This window comes from Equus caballus, chromosome 19 (genome assembly GCF_041296265.1).
Source record: "Equus caballus isolate H_3958 breed thoroughbred chromosome 19, TB-T2T, whole genome shotgun sequence".
Taxonomy (NCBI): Eukaryota; Metazoa; Chordata; class Mammalia; order Perissodactyla; family Equidae; genus Equus; species Equus caballus.
Genome location: NC_091702.1, coordinates 64426170 through 64450771, shown reverse-complemented (window position 1 = coordinate 64450771; position 24602 = coordinate 64426170). Strand labels below are relative to the sequence as shown.

General features: G+C 44.4%; 1 pseudogene; it reads left to right on the top strand.

Moving 5' to 3' along the window:
* The first annotated feature begins 822 nt into the window (after positions 1–822).
* On the top strand, positions 823–1792 carry LOC100072230 (actin-related protein 3 pseudogene; annotated as a pseudogene).
* The last annotated feature ends 22810 nt before the right edge of the window (positions 1793–24602 follow it).

Genomic DNA, 24602 nt, shown 5'->3' with positions numbered 1-24602 from the left:
GGTAGAAACTAGTTTCTCGGACATTGCAAAATGATTGCTGTGGCTCAAATAGCCCTTCTCAACCCATCTCCTATAAAGCTTAAAAGTACAAAAGCCACCTTTGGAGATCCTGTTTCTGTAGGCCTCAGGTGGGTTCCAGGCAGCTGTTATTTGCTTTTTTTAACCACATGGATCACTCAGATGTGGATCTGGGTTTGAGAGCATTGCCCAGGGAGCTTGCTGGTGAAAATACACTTCCTGCAGTAACCTGCCACAACCCACCTGCCTCAGCGTGCCTAACTTCTCTCCTCCCCCGTCTTCCTCCAGACACGTCACCTTCTACCAGTGGATTCAACCTGAACATTCGATTGGTGACCACACCGAGTTGCATCGTCCGTGATCTCACCCATTCCATCCTGTTCATTTTCCTAAGGGATCGTAGCCTTGGCACTGCGTCCATCTGGCTCTTTTTCATACTCGATTTCTAACCTACCTGTATTAGATTCTTGTCAAAATTGAAGGTGACACTGTATTCTAGGCTAAGCTGGATTTTTAGGTCTTTTGAGATAAACAATGAGGCAAAGAAAACCTAGAAATCAAAATTTTCTCCTGCTGCCCCTATAACTTCCATTTCTAAACAATCTTACAGAGCACTCCGGTGTGAGCCAGCCTGGGTCTGACTGGAGCGTGGGCACCTGTGGCCATCTTAAGGATGGCAGTGTGAGAGGAGGAAGTTGTAGGAGAAGGTAGTCCAGCTATGAAGGGTTAGATAGTCCCCACGCCCTGCCGTCAATCTCAGAACCGAGCCAGCACAGACCAGACGGCAGCAGGAGCAGAAGGAAGATGGTAGGGCAGCTACCAGCTGGCGAGGTGGACTGTGGCCCCGAGTGTGCAAAACTGGAACACGCTGGAAACACGGAAGCACAGTTTATTGTCTTTTTATGTATTGCTATCAAGGAGTCAGCAAAAGTGGGCCATTAAGTGCCAAAGAGGGCGATGAGAGGGTCGACGTCCTAGACTTCTTTACTTGGGGTGAAGTCATAGAAAAGCCACATGTACCCTGAAGTGGCTGCTCACCGTGGCGTAGTCGGAGACTGTCCCTTGATGGAAAAGTCTACGGAGCAAGCGTTCTTTAAATACTCAAGGAAGAACCTGAAAGTCATTACTTTCTTTTGATTAAACCGCCACTGAATACTCCAGAAAACAGAATACGCCGCTGAAATACTGTTTGCGTCCTTCAACACTCCAGGCCTGCACACGGCTGTGCGGGCTGTTCTTGCATTAACAGCATCCTGAACCTCAAAACAAGCAGGAGAACTGATAGTGACTGCTATGGAGCAGACAGAGAAGACGGTGTCACTCCTGTCCGTCCTGTGGCTGCAGAGCATGTGACTGGCAGCTGAGGTAAGCACGTTCCAATCACAGGGCGAGCTGTAACGTATTTCATTCAGCAATTGCTCAGAGGCCGAGAAGCAGGAATTCCTCCAGAGCAGCCCCTGGAAGCAGCTATGGAAGTAAGGAGTGCCATAGTTCTGTCTGCCCAGATTTAGCAAAAGAATTTAACAAGTATGACACCGATGGGCCAAGCGGATTAACAGTATACTGCAATGAAGGCAATCTTAAAGAAAGAATTTTCCATTGACGTTGGTCATGGCAGATCCTTGGGATCGTTTTTCATCCAGAATTTGCTAATCCAGACTTCACATAACCTACCTAAGAAGTAGTAGATGAAGTAATTCAGAATTATCTTATTGATGCCAGAGCTCTCTCTAGGAGGACATTGACCCTCACTGAAATGGATGTGCAGAAGTGACACAGGAGTGTCACAAAGAGAACTGGTCTCTCTCTCTCTCTCTGTTTTTTTTTTTTTTGGTGAGGAAGATTGGCCCTGAACTTACATCTGTTGCCAATCTTCCATTTTTTTGTTTTATTATTTTCTTCTCCCCAAATCCCCCCAGTACACAGTTGTATATCCTAGTTGTAAGTTCTTCCAGTTCTTCTATGTGGGACACCACCACAGCATGGCTCGATGAGCAGTGCTAGGTCCGTGCCCAGGATTTGAACTGGTGAACCCTGGGCCACTGAAGCGGAGTGCACAAACTTAACCACTCGGCCACGGGGCCAGCCCCCACTCTTATATTTTGAAGGAAAAAAATGACCAAGTAAAAGATAAAGTTCAAAAAGTAGCCTCATATGCAACAATATGAATGTATTTAATGCTACTGAACTATACACTTAAAAATGGTCAAAATGGTAAATTTTATGCTATGTGTATGTTACCACAATAAAAGAAATAAATTTTAAAAATATTTAAAAAGTAGCCTCATGACACTTGCCATTATTCTTAGATGGAACAAGAGGTTTCAGTAATTATGGATTGCGACCATCCCCCTAAAAGAAGGTGGAGTTTTGTTGCAAGTGCTTTTAGAACAAAGAAGCCAGTCTATTCGATTAAGTCTAATTACTTGCATGCTTTTTCTTGCTAAAAAGAAATTTTGTTCAAGTACAGACAAGACTGTTGAAACAGTTTTTAAAAAACCAAAGGCAGTGCTCACAAGATTCAGGTATTAATCACACTGGTTTCGTCAAGATTTCTTCCTGGCTCACTCGTCTAAGCAGGTGCCTCTGACCCAGCATGTCGGGGGCAGACCCAGGGCGGCCCCGTGTGTGCAAACAGTTGCCCGCTTCTGAGGGGGATGTTCTGATCTCTCTCACCTCTCCTGTGTCAGAAGTGAGCGGCAGCACCGAGGCCCAAGCAGATCGCTATTAGCTGATCTGAGGTGGTTTTAACAGACCTGCTCCCTCTCTGCTCGTTTTTTTTCTCTTTTCTTTTTCCTTTTTTTGGTGGCCTTTTGTGTCTGACGTCTTCACTTAGCATAATGGTTTCAAGGTTCATCCATGTGTAGTGTGTATCACTATGTCATTCCTTCTCGTGACGTGTCTTAGTCAGCTCAGGCTCCTAGAACAAAATACCATGGACTGTGTGGCTTAAACAGTAGACGTCTGTTTCTCACAGTTCTGGAAGCTGCGAAGTCCAAGGGCAAGGCGCTGGCAGATCTGGTTCCTGGTGAGGGCCCTCCTCCTGGCTTGCAGATGGCCACCTTCTCGCTGTGTCCTCACACGGTAGAGAAGCAGCTCCGCTGTCTCTTCCTTTCTTATAAGGAAGCTCTTACAAGGAAGCTTCTCATGAGGAGCCCTGTCACCGGGCCCCACGCTCATGACCTCATCTAACTGAGTTACCTCCCCAAGGCCCCACCTCCTCATATCAGCACAAGGAGATAAGGGCTTCCTCTTATGAATCTGGGGGAGAGACACAGACGTTCAGTCCATAACACAACCCAACAGCATTCCACTGTACAGATATGCTACATTTTCTTTATCCGGTCATTAGCTGACAGGCGTTTGGGTTGGTTCCACTTTCAGGCTACTATGAATAATGCTGCCATGAACACGTGTATGACAGTTCTGTGTGGACTCATGTTTTCGTTCTCTTGGGTATATACCTAGGAGTGGAATTGCTGGATCATATGCTAACTCTATATTTAACTACTCAAGAAACTGCCAATCGGATTCCCCAAGTGTCTGCACCATTTTACAATCCTACCAGCAATATATGACGGTTCCACTTTCTCCAAGTCCTCACCAACACTTGTTATTGTCTGTCTTTTTTATTATAACCCTCCATCCTAGTGGGTGTCGAGTGGTATGACATTGTGATTTTGATTTGCGTTTCCCTAACGACTAATGATGTTGAGTGTCTTTTCATGTGCTTATTGGTCATCTGTATATCTTCTTTGGAGACGTGTCTATTTGAATTTTTGCCTGTTTCTTAATTGGGTCATTTGCCTTTTGATTATTGACTGTAAGAGCTCTTTATGTATTCTGAATACAAGTCTTTTATCAAATATATGATTTGCAAATATTTTCTCCCATTTTTTGAGTTGTCTTTTTACCTTCTTGAAAGTGTTCTTTGAAGCACAAAAGTTTTTTTGATTTTGATGATAAATAGCTTTTTTTAAAAAAACTTTTGGAGATCTGCATCCAGAATAATATTTTTCTAACACATAATGAATAGTTTCATAGAATTTTATAGCAGGTAGGAAAGTAATTCAGGAGTGTATTACAAGAAGAATAAGAGAAACTAATTGACAATTAATTAAAAGGAAAAGTATTTTGATAGGTAGGAAATTAAATTTCATATAGTTAATATGTAAGAATAAAGGCTTTGTAATATATTTTTACTTCTTTTTCTATGTGTAAATGCACATAAAGCAGATTACAAGAAGTTATTTTACAAACACAAGCCAGAGAAAAATCTGTGCTTGGCCCTAAACCTGACTAAGTGAAGGGAAAACAGCTGGTTACTCAGGTTTGTGGGTTGGTGTCTGTAAATGACAAATGGCTATATTAGAGAAGTTATTAACTTTATATATGGAACCATTGCTAACGATATTTTAATTAACACAAGTTGCTCTTGAAATAAAACTTTCTGGTTAATTTCTCCTTCCTCTTTGGAATCTTTGGTAGTTAAACAAATTCAATACACACTAAATTCAACCCAGATCTGAAAGTTTTACAACAGTTCATGCAGAGCATACAAAGTTAACAGCTTATAAATTCTCCTTACCTCAAGAAAGAAAATGGGCGTAAGAAACTGTGAACCCCTATTGTGGTCACTCCTGCTAAAATAATTCTTCAAGGTACTTTCGGCTATTCATTTCCTTGGTTTTTTTTTTTTGAGATATAATAGGCATATAACATTATATTAGTTTCAATGTACCCCATGATGATTCAATATTTGTATATATTGCAAAATGATCTCCACAATAAGTCTAGTTAACATCTGTGACCACACATGGTTACAATCTTTTCTCTTGTGAGGAAAACTTTTCAGACCTACTCTCTTAGCAACTTGCAAATATACAATACAGTATTACTAACTGCAGTCACCACGCTGTGCAGTACATGCCCATGACATTTATTTTATAACTGGAAGTTTGTACCACCTAACTCCCATCACCCATTTCACTGACCCCTCATTTCACCACCACCTCAGGCAACAACTAATCTGTTCTCTGTATCTAAGGGTCTGTTTTTGGGGATTTTTTTTAGATCCTATATGTAAGTGTCTTTCTCTGTCTGACTTACTTCAGTTAGCATAACGCCCTCTAGCTCTATCTATGTTGTTGTAAATGGCAAGATTTCCTTCTTTTAATAGCTGAATAATATTCCATCATGTATGGATACCACATCTCCTTTTCCATTCATCTGTTGATGGACACTTAGGTTGCTTCCATGTCTCGGTCATGGTAAATAATGCTGCAACGAACACAGGAGCGCACACGTCTTTTCAAGTTAGTGTTATCGTTTCCTTCAGATAAATACCCAGAAGTGGAATTGCTGGATCATATGGTAGTTCTATCTTTAATTTTCTGAGGAATCTCCATACCGTTTTCCATAGTGGCTGCACCAATTTATATTCCCACCAACAGGGCACAAGTGTTCCCTTTTCTCCACATCCTCACCCAACACTTGTTATTTCTTGTCTTTTTGATAATAGCCATTCTAACAAGTGTGGGATGATATCTCATTGTGGTTTTGATTTGCAATGGTGATGTTGAGCATTCTTCCATGTACCTATTGTCCATCTGTTTATATCTTATTTGATAGCTCCTCTGCCCATTTTTTAATCAGATTGTTTGTTTTTTGGTATTGAGTGGTATGAGTTCTTTATAAATTTTGGATTTTAACCCCTTACCAGATAAATGATTTGAAAATACCTTCTCCCATTTGCTAGGTTGCTTTTTCATTTTGTTGATGTTTTCCTTTGTTGATGTTTTCCTTTGTTGATGCAGAAACTGTCTGCTCTTTAGTGATAACATTAAACACCAAAATGGCACAATTTATGGGCAAATATTTTTCCTAATAACTCTGAAAGTATCATTTTTATTGTTACATGGTTGCAATAATATGAAATGTATCTTTTTTGAGAAAGATGCACTCAGATTTTGGTGGTACTTTCACGAAAACATTAGTTCTCAAAAACAATTTGTTATTTCTATTTTTTCCCAAGAAAAAAGGCTGAAACATTAAATTAATCTAAGTGTTAAGGGCTCCATGCAAGGCCTCAAGCTAAGCCAGTTCTAATAGACTTAGAGTCGCATCTTACACAGTCTGTATACCCTACATTCTCTAGTTGCTTTTGAAAAGAATGGAAGTGCTTCTGGGTAATGACCTTTAGCGAATGAATTTTGATGCTCTCATGGGATCTCCCCTTCCTACTCATTCTTCTCACTCTATCGAGTCGGTGATAGTTTATGTGGTCAGCAGTCTATGCCCAGAAATGTATGTGGCAATACAAAGCCCGACAGTGGATATGTCATTCTTCCACCTTGGAACAAAACCTCCATCACCACCATTGATGTATAGTTGAGGTGTTTCTGTGTTTGTTTGTTTATAGTTCTGAAAAGAATAAGAGGCTGGTAAATGACATGGCAAATTGGTGGTCTGTTTCCAATAAGCTTTTAAGTATGTTTTGTGTGCTCAGCACTGTACTGAAGGGATATAAACCTAAAACACAGTCATTGTCCTCCAGAAGACTACAACACAGATGGGGAGGCAAGATATATGTGCAAAAACTTTCAGTCAGGAAGGAACAGCATCAGGAAGGGCACGGTGTGGTGTCTTCTGAGTTAGCACGTCGGGTAGCTGCACACCTACGTCTTGGCCAACCTTGTTTGCTCCCAATGTTGGCTACATTGATTCCAGGTCCTTCCTGATCCTAACTCATAGCTAACTGAGAATTCTTTCATCCCTGATGCTTCCAAAGCACCATACTCCACTCCTGGGTGCTCTGAAAATCTGAGAGGTTATTACTCTGTCCACTCTGTCTACATTATGCTAGAATGCAACATAGTGCTGCCTTTGACCTTGGTTTCACGCAGATTTCACCTTGACTCTGGCTGAGAACCCTGGTAGAAGCCCAGGAGGGTTAGCTGGAGACCAATCAGAGAAAACCATCCTATGATGTATTCAAATCACCCCTTACCACTGATGATGACCTACAGTCCTTAGACCAAGCTCATGCATAGTATTAGTCACGGTTCTTCAGAGAAACAGAACAAATATTATTATGAGGAATTGGCTCACATGATTATGGAGGCTGAAAAGTCCCAGGATCTGCCATCTGAAAGTTGGAGACCCAGGAAAGGTGGGGGCATAAATCCCAGCCCAAGGGCAGGAGAAGATCAATGTCCCAGCTCAACAGGCAGGAAGCAGGAAGAGCAGATGAATTTCTCCTTCCGCCGCGTTTTGTGGTATCGAGGCCTTCGGTGGATGGAGTGATGATGTCCACCCGCACTGCGGAGGACAATCTGCTTTACTGAGTCTGCAATTGCAATGCTAATCGCATCCAGAAACATCCTCGCTGACACACCCGGAAATAATGTTGAATCTGGGCACTCTGTGGTGCAGTCAAGGTGACACATAAAATTAATGCGCACATTACTCCTCTTTCCTCCACCGTGATTTCTCCCTTGTCCTCAATGAAAATGACCCCACATAAGTCCACCCCACAACCTTTCTCCCAAACATGTCCATTTTTGACTGATAACTGAGCTCTTTACACTGGAATCCCCAGTACAACATCAAAAAACAAATTGAAGACCTGCTGCCATCAGCTCTCTCCCACCTATCCAACCTTAACCTCCTGACTATCTGCAACGGGTGGATAGTGTCCCCTAAAAAGGCGTGTCTAGGTCCTAACCCCTGGTATCTGTGACTATGTCCTTGTTTGGAAATAGGGTCTCTACAGACAAAATTAAGCTAAAGATCTTGGAGTTACTCTGGATTTAAGGTGAGCCCTAAATGCAATGACTGGTGTCCTTACAAGAGAAAGGAGAGGAGAATTTAAGACACGGAGGCCCACGTGAAGGCGAGAAGGCATGCGAAGATCAAGGCACAGATCCGAGTGACGCATCTACGAGCCAAGGAACACCAAAGATTGCCGACAGCCCCCAGAAGCTGGGAGAGAGGCGTGGAATGGTTTCTCCCTCAGAGCCTCCACGAGGAACCAATGCTGCCAACACCTTCGTTTCAGACTTCTGGCCTCCAGAACTGTGAGAAAATAAATTTCTGTTGTTCTACCAACAAGCGTGTGGTAATTTGTCACAGCAGCCCTCAGGGACGAACGCTCTGGCTGATAGTCTCCTCATCATCCCTGAAATCTATCACCCTCTTTCCCTCCTCCCTATCTTTGCTCAACTATTCCTTCACCCAAAATGCTACACACTCATCTTTTCACCTATCCTTCCCAGCCTTCAGGACCTCTCTCAAATCCTACTTATTCCAAGCAATTTTCTCCAGTTGTTCCTACCCACTTATGTTCTTACCTGCTTATCTTGACATATATCTCCTATACAGACTTCCTCTCCTACTTAAGGTTCTGTGTCTTGTCTCCCTAAAGAAATCGAAAGTTCCACAAGTGCAGGTTCTGATGCTGTAACTATATCCTTTAACTAGTAGGCACTTGACGAAGCCATATTCAGTTGCTGCATATCATTGGGTGACCCAAGACAGTGAGCTTCAGAGCTACAGCGGCACTGGCATTAATAACCCAATCTCAGGGATCTTCCTGCAGACTCTCGCCCAGATTTTACACCCCACAGGCTGAATCTGCTGTAGCCCGAGTAGAATGGAATGAACGAGACTCCAGGTCGTCTCCCTGGAGTGCTGCTCAAGGCTGAAATTCCACCCCAAAAGCTGTTACTGTAACCCCGTCATTGTTTTTGTGAAATGAAAAGGGGACCTCGAGGAGGTTCCCACAGCCAGACTGCATCATTTCTAGAGTTACAGTAATTAGTGATGTTGAGGACCATTGATGCATTCATGTTGCTGAGGTCGGAGGCTGCTGAGGCTTAGTCTTAATTAAATATCAAGGACTAATGGTAAAGTAAAATGAATGAAACAGAGCTCAAGAAAAACCTTCAAACCTTCCTTTGTGATCCCAGCATAAATGAAACATTTCCCATGTGGGATGGCCTTGAATGGATATTTGCAAATTATCTTTCTTTTTCTTCCTTCTTTGGTCCCAACCAATGACTTTAGACCAACTCTGTAATCTCCATACCTTCTTGCCTGTATATTTTCAGGGCTGTAAGGTAGGGACCCACAACTCTTATAAAATGTAGGTCACCTGAGGTCTTCAAGTGCAAATCTTACCTTGCTGCAGGGAAGGACTTAGAATGGAGTTATGGACCGGCTGTCAGAGACGACAAGATACACAGCAGCCACTTCTCCCTCTGGCCTCTCTTGATAGAATATGAGTTCTAATGAGATTGAGTGGGTGGGAGGGGGAGGACACTGTAGAAGATATATTATTGAGACATAAAATCTTCGTGAAAGTTCCCCTCTAAGTCAGCCTTGGCCAGGACATCACCTGCCTCCCACGGTATAGTGGAATCCATGTGGTCAGTAAAACCTTAGAAGATTCTCTAAGCCAAGAAGTCATTGCCTTCCCTAAATTATCCCAGGATCCAAAAGGGAATGGCCGCTAGGTCCTGGGGATAAACTCTTTCAGTTACCACCAAGACTAGCCGAGCACAGATTTCACATCAAGGCTCCACAAGTCCCAGAGAGGGGACTCCGCAATTCATTAGCCCAGTCCCTCTGGCCTCTCCACCCCCTGCCACAGCCACTGGCTGCAGAGATGTCACACGTCTCAACTGACTCATCTGGGCGGCAGTGCTTCCGCAGAGGGTGAGCATGCCCTCTCTGTTTTGTTCGTGGTCAGGATGAGTTCCCAGGAAAACTGAGTCTCGAGAGACATGTTCTCCTTCTCTCACACACACACACACACACTCACACGAACTCACACACGTGTGTGCATCTGAAGGGCCAGGTTTGGCTCATTATTTGCTTTTCCATAATTCACATTCACTCAATAGGTTACCAAGCATCAAAAAACTTTCCTAAGACACCGAAAAAAATGTTGGCCTCCTTGTTTGCAGCTGTTTTTTGATATTCAGGGCCCTCTTGCTGAGTCCGTGGGGAGAGCACACACACGTGCAGAGGTGGCAGGATGGCCGACTGGCACAAGCACCACCGACCCCACCTTGCTGGGTCTTCCAGGCCTTCACAGTGAATCGTCCTCAGAGACCTACAGTCTTTTTCTGGAATCTGATCTCTATTGTTGACACAGGTTTGCAAATACTTTTGTACATTCCAGAACAGTGGTTCTCAACCTGCACTTTAGAATCATTGCAAACTTTTATTAAAAAGATGGTGCCTGCCCACCCTAGAAATTCTGGCTTAATTGGCCAAGGACAGTCCTCCAGGATCAGGGGATTAAAGGTCCCCAGGTGGCTGCGACATATGGCCCAGTCAAGAGAACCCAGGGAGGGCGGGGTGGGTCTGAGGTCCAGCCTCCTCTTCCAGATGGCCCACAGCCTTGACATGCATTCATATCTGCAAATAGATTTGGAAAGAAAGTGACTAATTCTCTCACCACAAGTATCTTAAGCCTGCTTCTGCCCACCTATTACAACTATTCCTTTCAGTGATAGCCAAGACAAATATGAACATTTTGTTGTAAACAACATTGTTTCTCCTTCCATTTACGGTCTCAGCAGGAAGACGTAAATGTTGGCACTGCATTATATAGTAAAGAGAAGAAACACACCAATCCAAGGGACATCCAAATATGTTCATTGTGTAAACTTGTCCTTCATTCATTCATTTTTATCCAAATTCACAGCAGGAAGAAGGGTCATAGCTTTCCTATTTTGCACAACTGTAGGTTGTTTTAATTAGAAGCAGACACAGATAATTATCTGAAAGGTTTTCTTCTATTATAAGAAGCAAATCATTTCTCCTAAAAATACTAGTAAGTAACGCCCTTATGTGACATATTGTCATAACCCTGCTCCAAGGGAGGACAAGGCCAATTAGCAGATTTTCCTCTGCCTCCTAAAATTCTCCACTCCTTCAGAGCCTGCGATCTAACTACAGAGAGAAACTGTAAACTACGTTGTAGGGTGCCCGAGGAAGAATTAGCCATCATCTTTATTTATGAGTATTCTGAACAAAGAAGCTAGCAAATATGAATACAATCAATGTGTCCCAGGCCACACCAACCAGGGGTGGGGGAAGGAAACAGGGTCGCCATGTGTTACAAACAGCAGTGTTGGATTTGTTCTCCATCAACTCTGCCAAAACTCCAGTCCCCTCTTAGATAACTCTCAAGGAAATCTGAGAGCCTTCGGGGGCACAGGAACAAGTGCTCATATTTGCCCTGGGTGTCTGCCCTGTTCCTCTGTGCTGCTGGAGCTCACTAGAGTGACAGTGCCCGTCTTCGGGGATCCCAGAGCTGTGAGTTACCCGTCACCACCTTTACACTCTTACTCCTGGAGCGGCCGCAGAGACACAGCTGAGGATGACTCACGCAGTCAGCGTCCCTGCAGTTTCTAGCAGAATGGCTGTTTCTCTTTGACTCTTTCTTGGAGTTTCCTTGCCCTGGGACTTGAGCGCGACTCCCTGAGTCTGGGCCGGACAACAATATGGTTGAAAGGCATTTGCTCTACATCCTCCCTCCCCTCTGGCTTTGCTCCATTCTCCCAGAACCAAGCACGTTTGTCTTCCTTTTCTCTTACGAAATTTCTTCTTGGAGACTCTTCAGTTCACCCATTCACCCCTCCCCAGCCCCAGTCCTCCAGATGTATTCCTTCACTCATTCACTCATTCATCCAGGGACCGCACTAGACATTGTTGAGGACACAGCAATGGCCTGGCAAGACACAGTGCTCTCCTCACAGACTGAGGGCCATGGCGGGGTCTCTGGTGGGGAAGGTCAGGATGCTGTGAGCATGCAGAGGACGGTGCTTCCTCCTCATATTTACGCGGTCAAGGAAAGGTCCTCAGAGGAAACACATGGCCTCAAAATGGAAAGTAAAATTAGGTGTAGAAGCCAGGCAGGCAAGAGCCAAAGCACAGAGAGAGGGTGGGGGGGAGGGGAGGAAGGGCAACTCCAGACATAAAGAACGTGGCAGACAAAGCCCCAGAGGTCAGGCAGAGCTCATCAAATTCCACAGATCACCCCAGAAAACTGACTTCCATCAGGAGTTCTAACTTTCCGCACCAGCAACGTATAACCACAAATGGGACAAAATGCTGACTGGGCTTGCTCTCCTGAGCGCTCCTTTAAGAAGCTGTTAACTAAGTAGGGACAGGCCTTGAAGATGGATGAAGATGGAGTTGCCAGATAAACCACAGAACACCCAGTTAAATTTGAATTTCAGATAAATAATGATAATTTTTTGGCATAAATATGTTCAGATATTGCATAGGATATACTTGTACCAAAAATTATTTGCTATTTATCTGGAATTCTGATTTAACTGGATGCACTGTATTTTTATTTGCTAAATCTGGCAACCGTTGATCATGAAAATGACCACAAACTTGGTCACATTCACTGGAAAATCAATTGGAAAAAGAAAAGATAAGATTACAAAAGCAGACATTAATGGTAAAAACACAAAAAATGCAACTCACAGGAAAAAAAAGACTATAACAGGCCAAGCAAATTTCCTTGTCTGAATTCTAACTAACTAAAACCCATGGAGAATGCTCCACAATAGAAAGTAGGGGGTCTGTTTCCAGAGCACTTCATAAGAGCAGGATTGCAGGGGAAGGACCACAAAACTGAGTCCCCAACTCGCTACTAACCTTCAGTTTGGGCAGTGACCCTGAAACCAACAGAAGTGAGACCTGCAGTCATTGGACAACAGGGCCAGCCATCCTGGGCTCCCGGTCACACACAGCCAAGGTGGCGACTGCATGGTGGTTCTTGAGAATTCTGCCAGCTGGAAGAATGTCTAAATGCATGCCTGTTCTGACGTCTCATTATGTGTAGCTCCGCGCCAATGTTTCATGGTTCAGTCTCGGTGCCGAAGCTCTACCTCTGCCTCAGAAGGAAATGGATGAGAATCAGCATGGCCTCCACAGGAGGAAAGTTTACAGCAGCAGAAAACAAACAAACAAAACAGATCAGGAATGCGGAGGGGAAAGGTTTTCTGCTTTCTTAGTCCTGGTCTGAAGAACAGTAGAGTCTGACGAAGAAGTTACTTGGGAGGGAGGGGCGTCATAAATGAAAATTTCATAGATAGGATTGTAGCAAATCTGGGTCTTTAATGTCTCCATAGGACTCGCTTTAGGGCTGTATGTGTGTGTGAGAGAGAGAGGGAGAGAGACAGAAACAGAGAGAGTTTAAGAGATTAATGTGGACACAAGAGGAAGATTGAAGAAATAATATTTTTATTCTGTTGCAATGTCCATAAAATTATTGACCTTAAGTGGAAATGCACTAAATTTGAGGACAGATGAGAACAAAACCAACAAATTTCATAGGACTATAGTGAACACCAGATGTTGACAGAAACTCTTACCAAACCAGACATCTGCTTTGATCTCTAAGAGACAAGAGAGATATACAAAATATATATACTTTTTAAAAAGACACAAAACCAAGAAGCATTAGAGATGACAAAGTGCAAGTGCACAGCCCCAGATTTCCAGTCAAGAGGCACCCTCATGGTCCAGTGTCTATTTATTTCTCACCCCCTGTGAGACCCAGACCCCTGAGCTTTCACAAGGACCTGTTGGTCTCAATTCTTCACATTCAATCCTAATCTGAAATTGCGGTTTGGGGTCCAGTTTTGAACTATTCAAAGCTGAAACACCTAGAAACCCCTCTTCAAAGTACTTACCCCTTCAATCCAGCCGCCTCTCCAACAAACCTGAGTATACGCATCCCCAGTTCCAAGACGGAGACGGCCTCTTCTCTCCAGAAGCAGGCAGAGCAGCGGGTGGGTCATGCAGGTTGACCTTCCCACCCAGTTCTTTACATCATGTTAAAATAAAAAGTAGGTTTTGCTCATGAGGTGCATATGGTGTGCTAGACTTGAAAATATATTGCTTTTTTTTACAATTAAAAAGCAGGATTTTTCTGGAGACATTCAGAAAAATATAATCAACAAAAAGGGAAGATAAGCTTTGCTTGTCTGAAATAATACACAATACAGGTGGGCTATGTTAAAAATTATCGCAGCTGGAGGTTCTCATGAACCATGTTACTATGCTTTCGGATCAAATCATCTGTTGCAAAGTGAACATAGTCTTAAAACAGGTGGTTTCCTTTCCTTGTTTTTAAGAAATAGTTTTCTTACATCGAAAAAAATATAAAAAGTTTGGGAAACCAAAAGCACAAAGAAGAAAATTTAAATCACCCATAATCCTACCACTTAGAAGTAACCACTATTGGGGCCGCCCCAGCAGCGCAGCGGTTAAGTGCGCACATTCTGCTTTGGCGGCCCGGGGTTCACCAGTTCAGATCCCAGGCGCAGACATGGCACCGCTTGGCAGGCCATGCTGTGGTAGGCGTCCCACATATAAAGTAGAGGAAGATGGGCACAGACGTTAGCTCAGGGCCAGCCTTCCTCAGCAAAAAGAGGAGGATTGGCCGCAGATGTTAGCTCAGGGCTAATCTTCCTCAAAAAAAGAAGTAACCACTATTAATTAACATGTCAGTATTTAGCCTCCTAGTCTTTGTTCTGCATTTACATAATACTATGAAAATAGATCATCCTGTGTTTATTGTTTAGTAACAACGTTACCAGTAAACATATATACAGGCAAGTGTTCACATCATTAAATAGATTTCTAAAACACACAGGTAATTTTTAAGTGCTGTAAATATTTCATTGCTGATCTTAAGTGGAAATGCACTAAATTGCGGGACAGATGAGAATTGATTGCTTTTGTCCCGTGCATGTACCTTAACCTATTTCGCCAGTCCTCCTCAGTGACTGAGAATCCAGACCATTCCCCACCACCCAGTTCTCACTCCTCTCCCCTCCCCCATCGGAAATAATAAATGTAACATCCTTGTAGCTAAACTTTTTGCACATCTAGTTATTTCCTTGAGATAAATTCCTAGAAGTGTAGTTGCTGGGTCAAGGGAATTTACTATGCTTTTTGAACCAAATGTTTCTGTTTTTCTCCTGAAATTTTCTAGAATTAGGCAAGAGCTCCAATGGGCCTTTGCACCAATGCATGCAGTTTACACGCATGTCTCTTCTTGTGCAACTCATTTACAATTTCCAATTTCCTTCTACCAAGTGGCAGAATGTGCGCTGTTAAGCACATGTGTATTTGATTATTTTTTAAAAATCAGAGTCATTGCAGCTTTCTCAGGCTGACAGTCATTTCCAGTTCATTAAACTATATCACAAAATTAAATCAATTCATGAAAGCAACTTCACATTGTAAAACCAAGAAGGAACTCATTTCTGTCCAAAGTAGCATGGAAAACTATATAATTCTTAAATCTAAAGTAAATTGAACTGCAACCACACACAAGATGAATGAATCTCATAGGCATTATGTCGAGCAGAAGCCAGACACAAAAGAGCACATATTTAGGATTGCACTCATGGAAAGTTCAAGAATAAGTAGAACTGATAGAGAGGGAGAGAAGTCAAAACAGTGGTTACGTCTTGGGGTCAGAGAAGATGATCTTGACTGGGAAGCAGACCCAGGGGAGCCTTCTTGGGTCCCGGACATATTTTATCTACTGGCCTGGATGACAGTTACACAGGTAAATGTAAGAAACTATTGAAATGTACATATAAAAAACTGAACAACACACTTAAAATTTGTGCACCGTATATGCTTGACTGTTGTATATTATAGCTCAATTTTGTTAAAAACCAAAAAAAAAAAAACCTAAGTTCTAAATCAATAGCTTATGTTTTAGTTTCCTAGGGCCACCATAATAAAGTACCACAAAGCGAGTGGCTTCAAACAACAGAAGCTTATTTTCTCGCAATTCTGGAGGCTGGAAGTCTGACGTCAAGGTGTCAGCAGGGCCATGCTCCCTGTAAGGGAATCCTTCCTTGCCTCTTCCTAGCTCCTGGGTGTTTGCCGGCAATTGTTGGTGAGCCTTGGCTTCTAGATGCATCTCTCCAATCCTCCTTCCTCACATGGCATCCTCCCCATGTCTCTGTCTTCACACGGCCATATCCTTGTAAGGACACCAGACAGATTGAATTAGGGGCCCACCTTATTCCCGTATGACCTCATCTTATCTAATTACATCTGCAACATCTCTATTTTCAAATAAGTTCACATTATGAGGTTCTGGGGGTGAGGACTTCAACATATATTTTGGGGGGACACAATTCAACCCATAAAAGTTTACAATCTTGTTTTTAAACTTTCTTTTAAAAAATTAAGTTCTGCAAAAGGAACAAAAATGAAGCAAACGGTCTCTGGAAGGGTTTACATCAGAGTCACAGTGAACAGACTCTCTCTTCAAGGCAATTCCTCAGGAAAGTCTCAGGACCGCAGGTTTGTTGTTAGTTTCCAGAGCACGTAGCAGAAGGAGAGACACCTGGAATACATTACACAGGAGAACTCAGAGAGATCGAGAGAGAGCTCACGGACGCAGCAACGCGATGTGGTGCTTCCGAGATGTGAAGACAGACACGTTCCGCTCGTTGTTGCCCAGGATCCAGCCAGCTGGCTGCCTCTGGGAGGCTCTGGCAGAACACAGAAGCAGACTCCTCTCTGGGGCTCATGTTCCAGGGTGAGGAGAAGACTAGGTGTGCAGACACAACATCTTGGGCAAAACTTTGGAGGCAGAATCTCACCCTTGCTTCTTAGATGTGAGAAGGATTCTTTCAGCCTTGGGATGGAAGAAAATGAGAAAAGGGACCTACTTTCTGATTCCTAGTAGAGCCCCTGAGGTTGGGAGGGGGGCGGTCAGATGCCAGAGAGGAAAAAACTGCCACAGAAAAGACCATAGACAGCCTCACAGGTACTTCTGTGCCCCAGGTGTGGCACAGCATCAGCAGAGAGAGAGTCAGGGCCCAGGGGCCATGTGGACACCAAGGGTCAACTCAACAGAGACCTACAACAGCCAAGGACCACATGGGCCCCTTACCCAACACACAGCAAAAAAAAATGATTCATTAAATTGATAACTAAATGTGGCATTGTTTGTTCCCATTTATGACTTTTCTTTTTTTAAGGAAGAGCTAACATCCGTGCCCATCTTCCTCTACTTTATATGTGGCAGGCTTGTCACAGCATGGCTTGATGAGCGCACATAGGCCCACTCCTGGGATTTGAACCAGCGAACCCCAGGCCGCCCAAGCAGAGTGAGTGAACTTAATCACTATGCCACCAGGCCAGTCCCTTATAAGACATTTTAAATAAATAAATGCACAAATCAGAACCATCCCTTGTCAGATCACATATTCCAATTTTTTGTTCAGACATATGGTCACCTAAAAAAATCCAGCAGAAGGGAGAAATCTTCACTGGTTCTAAGAGCACGAAGAGGGACAGAAACTAAAATTGGATTCAGGCTGAAACCTGTGACCAATGATTTGGCTTTCATCAATATGGAAGCATGAAAGAAACTCAGACCAACGAGGACTGGTCAAGTCCTGCCCACAAAAATCAACACAGAAAAGAAAGCAATAGATGGGAAGCAGACGAAGATGCTGTGACGAGGGTCCCCGTGGGCAGCGGGGCACGGCGGGCCACTTCCCCTACATCCATCCACCAGCACTACCTTGACCGCGTGCCCCTCCTAGGCTGTGAAAACGTACTCTGCTAACAAAACCACTTTTAGACGGACATCGACTGACAGCAGACATATTTATACATAGTTATACAAATTTGATGCTGTCTTTAGCAGACAGAACTGGCCTGTGTCCATTCGACTTGCTCGTTAATAGTCCTGCCTACCCATTTCAGCACCCTTGAGTACTTCTGCCCTTCGCCTGACTGTGCCTGATTTCCGAACCAAAGTTTGGAAAGTCTGGCCTGACAAAGGAGTTTTTTTCTGATTTATGAATTTACTTACATAATATATATAGATATATATATAGTCCTATAAATGAGGGTCAATTATGTCAGATTTAGTTATAGATTTAATCATTTTATTGAAAAGAATAAAATTACATGAAATTGGGTCTTGGCTAGAAAACCCAGGACATATGGTCATCGTACGAAAAATCCAGGACACGTGGGCATCGTCCGAGGAAAACCGGGCTCTGCGGAGCGAGCAGCAGGCATCTGGAAACTGTCCCTTCCTCTGGCAGCACCGGAGTCTGCCTCAGGAAACCCGATCACTCCTGAGCGCAGGTCCAGCTCGGCATCACGCTCTGAGGAAGACCGAGCTGCCGTCTGGGGATGATAATGAGGAAAGAGCGGTTCCACAGGCTGCAGCCAGCATCGCCTGGCTCCGGTTTCCCTCGGCTGCGCGGGTCCAGGCCCCGAGCCCTGTCGGCACCTCCTTACGCGCGCCCTGGACCCTAAGCACACTCCGCTGTGCCGCGGATGCCTGAGGTTTCCCTCCAACCGACCTGACCACCAGACGGCCTTTCTGCGTGTTTGCCGACTCTCCTGGTTCCATCGTGTGCCTTCCTCTCAGATTAATTCATCTGCGGATGAACATTTTGGCTAGAGCAAGACAGCGAATATTTCCATTTCTAAAACAGCAGAAATCCTTACAGAAAATAAACGTTATTTCCATCATTGATTACTTTCCACTATATACCTCCTCATTTCAATTTTCAAAATAAATAAGCTGATTTCTTGGTTGAGGATGACAGTATGATACTTCTTAAATGATGAAAAAATGATTGACATTTATCATCTCGGTGCCGCACAGGAGACCTGGCAACATCCAAGCAAACACGCTCTCTGATGGATGAGGAATCGAGTCTCGAGGAGCTCAAGGAGCGGGTCTCAAACTGGAAGGGGCGTCAGAATCACCTCGGATGTGCGCTGACGACGAAGCTCCTGGCCCAGCATCAGAGAGCCTGTGCCCGGGGGTCTGCAGGGGAAGCCAGGAATCCGCCTCCAGCAGGGTTTAACCTACGTGAGGTGCTTCTGATGCAGGTGGTGTCCAGAAGGCACTGGAAAAATGTTGAGACCACGCCCAGGGCCACAGAGGCAGAAACGGCAGAGGCGCAGCTTAGACTGTCCGGACCGAGGTGAGGGCAAGAGAGGCGCCGCGGCCCGCGGGCCTGACTCTCCCCTCCGCCTGCTCCTCCCTGCCAGGCCGGCCTCACTCTCCCCTCGAAGCCGCCTGACTTAACGATTTTATTGGAATTAAAATTTGAATGGCCCATTGCAAAATGTACCTCAACATACACCACTGGATGATTAGGTCCCCACAACGCTCATTAGGCACTTTATCATCTTCATTTCACACGAGATTGAAATGAGGCTCAGAACAGTGAACCTGTCCACAATCACACAGCACGAAGATCCGCAAACCGGCGCTGCAGGCGCTCGGCTCTCCGGCTCCCCTGAAGGCGCCGGCTTTCCCCGCTCGAAGCTTCGTCACCATCGAGTACATCCAATTTCTCTCCTCGTCCTTCCGTCAGTCAGTGGCATTTATTTGGCACCCACTGCGTACAGAAGGCCAAAAGCAAGAACCAAACAAAGGCCCCCTAATTGCTCTCACGGGAGCCCAGGCCGCTTTCCGGCCTCGGAGACCTTTTCGCTGCCTCGGTTCGCTTTCTCCCTCTTCAGGAGCACAGCCAGCCTCCGATAGACTTAACAGCGGGTTGTAATAAAACGTTTTCCACATTGCTCCCTGATTTGTATTCAGTTTTTAAAGCATAACATGGTTTGGGATGGTATTTAACTCATGCTGAAAGCAGAACCAGAAGTTCTCCTGAAAACAGAATTTTCCTTTGTAACTTAAGCCCCAGGCAAAATTCAGAGCCTGTGGAACTGAGTGCAGCTGGCCCCAAGCTTGAGGAAAGAGGATTCGGCACCGAGGCACTAACCCCCTCTCCAGGGCCACCTCTCTGCCGTCAGCCACTTTCCCGGTCCCATCCCCTTCCTAGTGGGAATAAAAAGCCTGCTGGGAAGGGGTGGGAACTTTCCAGAACTCTGTGGAGAGTGTCTTGGCTTTTCCCACCCTCTGAGAGAAGAAGGAGCAGTGTTGCTAAAAGAGGCTGTCCTGTAAGGTGAGGGTTTACCCCAGCGGGCTCACAGGGCCACCTCTGGCTGTCTCCCAAACACTTTCAAGGAGCGGTCGAGACCAGTCTCAGCAGAAGCCTGACACCTTATTCGCCTCCTGGTTGTACCGCTGTTGCCCCGACGGGGTGAAAGCAAAGCGGAGTAGCAGCGTGGGGCCTTCCGTGCATCGAGGCAGTGGCCCCAACTTACTGGTGGTCATCGTGGTCTGTACCTCCACAGGCACAGTAAGAAGGGAAGAAAGGTTCACACTAGCATGTCTGTGATGAAGCAGTAAAAACTGTTCAACTTCCTGTCTTCTCAGCCCGCTACGTGTCTTCACAACGTCCTGCGAGGAAATGAATGGGAAGCAACGTCAAGCAGTCGGCTGCTATGGAAGCACCGGGCCGTCTTCAGGAAAAGGACGTGTGTGATTGTTCGAGTTGTCAGCTGAAGGAGTCAATTTTTTCATGGAATTGTATGATTTTCCTATTACTGCTACATCAAAATGCCACAAACTTGGTGTCTTAAAACAACACAAATTTATTATCTTAGGTTTCTGGAGGTGAGAAGTATAACACAGATTTCAATGGGCTAAAATCAATGTGCCTGCAGTAAATTCTATCTGGACGTTCTAAGGAAGATTTCCTTTTTTTTTTTTTTTTTGCCTTTTCCACCTTCTAAAATCTACCTGCATTCCTTGGCTCGTGGCTTCTTCCTCCTTGTTCAAAGCCGGCAGCATAGCAACTTCAAACATCCCACCTCCCTCCTCCACGTGTAAGCAGCGTGTGATGGCACTGGCCCCACCCACATAATCCAGGACTGTCCGCCTGTCAACATCCTCAACCTCATCACATCCACAACGTCTCTTCTGCCGTGAAGAGTAACCCAGTCACAGGTTCCGGGCATTAGGACATAGATATCTTGGGGAGTCATTATTCTGCTTACCACAAACACCATTTTTACTTGAAAAATGAATAACAGACAAACTATGATTATTCAGACTTGGGTATTTGGCGGACATTTTCTCAAAATCAACAAAGTAAGCCTGTCACTTCTAGGAAAACAGCTCATAGTATCTGTTACCAAAGATAAAATTCTATTTTTAAGTGAAAAATAGACTTTTGGAAAACTTGTGTCCGCCATAATGAGCTTGACAGCTTCCCAACACTTAAAATAAGGACTTTTCTTAATAAGATTGGTATTGCGATATTTTTGACATTGAATAATGAAAAGTGTCCACATTTGCAAGATCTGGTTAACTAAGTGAACTAATGCTTTTCGAACAACCACTGCCTGATACTACAAAATCATCCGGGGGTAAACAGCTATTCAAAGTGCAAGCAGGACCAATGAATTTTAATGCAACAGAGTGTGAAAAGTTCATTGATATGGTTTTAAATCCCACATTGCAGCCAACCTTTACGAAACTACCACTTTCATATTTTGGTGTAGTATTTAAGACGACTATTCACAATTATCTGAAAGGCTATCAAAAACAGCTTCCTTTCCAACTGTACATCCGTATCACACCAGATTTTCTTTGTGTACCTCAATAAAAAACACCACAGACTAAATGCAGAATAAGATGTTAGAATCCAGTTATCACCTATTAAGCCAGGCATTAAAGATATTTGCAAAAATGAAAACCAATGCCACTCTTCTCATTGATGTTTGTTTGTTTGGTTGGGAAAATATAGTTATTTTTCATTAAAAACAATTAAGTTGACATGTAATGGGTTTATTATTTTTTTAATGGATTAATAAATATTTTTCAATTTCTCAGTTTTAATTTCTGGTATGGTAAATATCAATAACTACAATTCACATAAACAAAAGAAACTCAGAGTCCTTGATAATTTTAAGAGCACAAAGTGTTCCTGACACCAAGAACCACTAATCCACCCTGTGCCCAACAGAGCAGGAAACAGAACTGAAGAGACGTTAGGGTAGAGTGGAGCCACAGGGAACCCTAATAATGGTTTCAAGTGACCCTGAGAAATGCAACTTGAACCATCTTCTCAATGCCCTGTCTCAGGGAGAGGGAATCTAAGCACAGGGCAGTTGAAGAGGTATAGACAGGACACTGTGCAGTGGCCAGCCCCCACCAAACCCTGGGAGAGCCCAGTCGTGTTCCCCAGGAGATTACCAGCATTCGTGACATCTACCACATGCAAGGCATCAGCATTTGTCCCGAGTTAGCTGGAAAAGCAAGGACAATCAATGAAGTGTGATTCTTGTCCCTTTCCTTCTCTTTTATCAGGGCCCCAATCCACCTGAGGAGTTAGAGAATCTGAAGAAGGAAAATCTCAGAAGACCACATACCCGCAAAGTGAAAGAGGTGTAGGACTGGAAGAGAAGACCAAGATCACTGACATCCAGTCCCTCAGCTGCAAATCCGGCTGGTAATGGGGGAGATTGAAACTTTGAAATTGGAACTTTGAATCTGATAGATTCTTAGTAACCAAAGTCTCTGAAAAGTCAATGAGTCTATCCCAGATGTCATGAGGAAGTCTGCTGCTTACTGGCTGCAGAGTTAGGGGACAGTCCCCAAGACCAGCCTCTCTTCTGACATCAACTACAGAGTTCTGGGTCCCCAAAGCCACCCTCACTTAAGGCACCAATTGCAAGCTTTGGGATCCCCAAGACCACCTCCTATTCAATAATTCTCTAGAAGGACTCGCAGAACTCACTGAAAGCTGTTATACACGCGGTTATAGGTCATTACAGTGAAACGACACAGATCAAAATCAGCCAAGGGGAGAGGTGCACAGGGCAAAGTCCAGGAACGTTCCCCACGTGGAGCTTCCAGTGTCCCCTCCAGTGGAGTTATGGACAGCATTAACTTTCCCAGCAATAATGTGTGACAATACACGCTGAGTGTGGCCACCCAGGAAGCTCACCCAACCCTTGGTGTCCAGAGTCTCTAGTGAGACTCTGTCACATATACATGGTTGACTGCTCACATGACTGACCTCAGTCTCCAGCCCCTCTCAAGACTGAGCTGATACCACGTGAGCCAAAGTCCCCACCATTGATCACGTTGCTAGACTACCCAGTGTGGCCCCACGTCCCCAGGGAAACAGACACTTTTAACTGGCGGAGTATTTAAAGGGCTTAGAGGTTACTTCCCAGGATCCAAGGGCAAAGGCCAGACTTCTCTTTGAGCAAAGTTAAATTCTTGACTACACAGTGGGGAAGGGAGATTCAATCCAATGAGGCTGGTGGAAATGACCGGCAAAAAGTTTAAACGTTTTCATGTTTGTGTTCCACCCACTGACCACAGGGACGTGGCCTTCACCCTTCTTACTCATCATCTGAGCTTTCCTCCCATGACCCTCTGTTGGCGCTGGTATGAGTAACTGTGCATTGGTATAGCCTGCACATACCCCTCCCCATCTGAGAACAGAAAACCCCACTAGTCTAAGCAGAAACCAGGAAGGAGTTTATCAAAACCACATGGGATGGAATTCCAACAGAAAACACCCACTCATTTTTAACAAACTCTTCTTAAAATACAAATATTGTGGGAAAGTTAGGACGTTGGTATCTGTCAGTCCACCTTCTGTATGCATTAGTTTCACCTTTCTGCTTTTCATCCTGAAAGCCAGATTAAAATATTCGTGCTGGAGAAATAGAGATTAGAGTATGGTGAGTCACAGAAGACCTCTCATTCAAGAAAGTGAGTCTTTGAAAGCACTTCTGTTACTAACTTTTCTTACTAGTAGTGTCCAAAACTCCTAGAATTTCTCCAGAGCTACCCAGAAAGAAACTTCTCAGGTGATAATTCTTTAGTATTGTCTACCTGGAGCATCACATTGAGAAGGATTTTGAAGCCACAGCTGGGCTCCGTTTGAAACAGTATGGTCATCCATTAGCTGGATCCATAATTGCCATGAGAGCAGAGTAGTGGATTTGTGCCTCCCATTTCTCATCCTGATCTAATCCTTTGACCTCAGCCCCCGATGCTGCTTTTGAGGGAAGCTGAACCACTTGTAGACCCTCAAACTAAAGGCCTTGCCTCTTCATCCTTGCCCCTCACTGACCAATCCAGACTTCGGGTCCAATTTGTCTCTTGGTGATAATGTTCAACTCCTAGTAGCCCAGAGACTCTGTGCCTTTCAGCAAGCACCACTGACTGAGTTCAAATGCAACAATTGCCCCTTCACAAGGTTGTTCTTAGGGCTAAGTCCTCAGCATGTTCTGAATGCCGAAACACAAAAAGGAGATGGCAGAGGTGGACTTAATTTCTCCAGAGCAGTGCGTCGCAAACATTCCCACCCCTAGTGACTGAGGAGCATTCATTCTTACCTCCCAGGCTCTGAGCGGGTCCTCATGAGCAGCACCATAGCTGATGTTTGTGTGTTCGTTATGTGCCAGACATCAAGCTCAGCACCGTCAATGTTCGCACCAACTCTGTGAGGGATACGATTATTAGGCCCATGTTATAGAGGAGGAGACTGAGGGGGCAGGAGGGTAAGTCACTAGCCCAGGGTTTCGCAAGGTTTTAAGTGGTTCGCCTGAGTCCAGAGATTTCACTCTAAATACTACATTTTACTGCTTACATTTTGAAAACAGCAGCT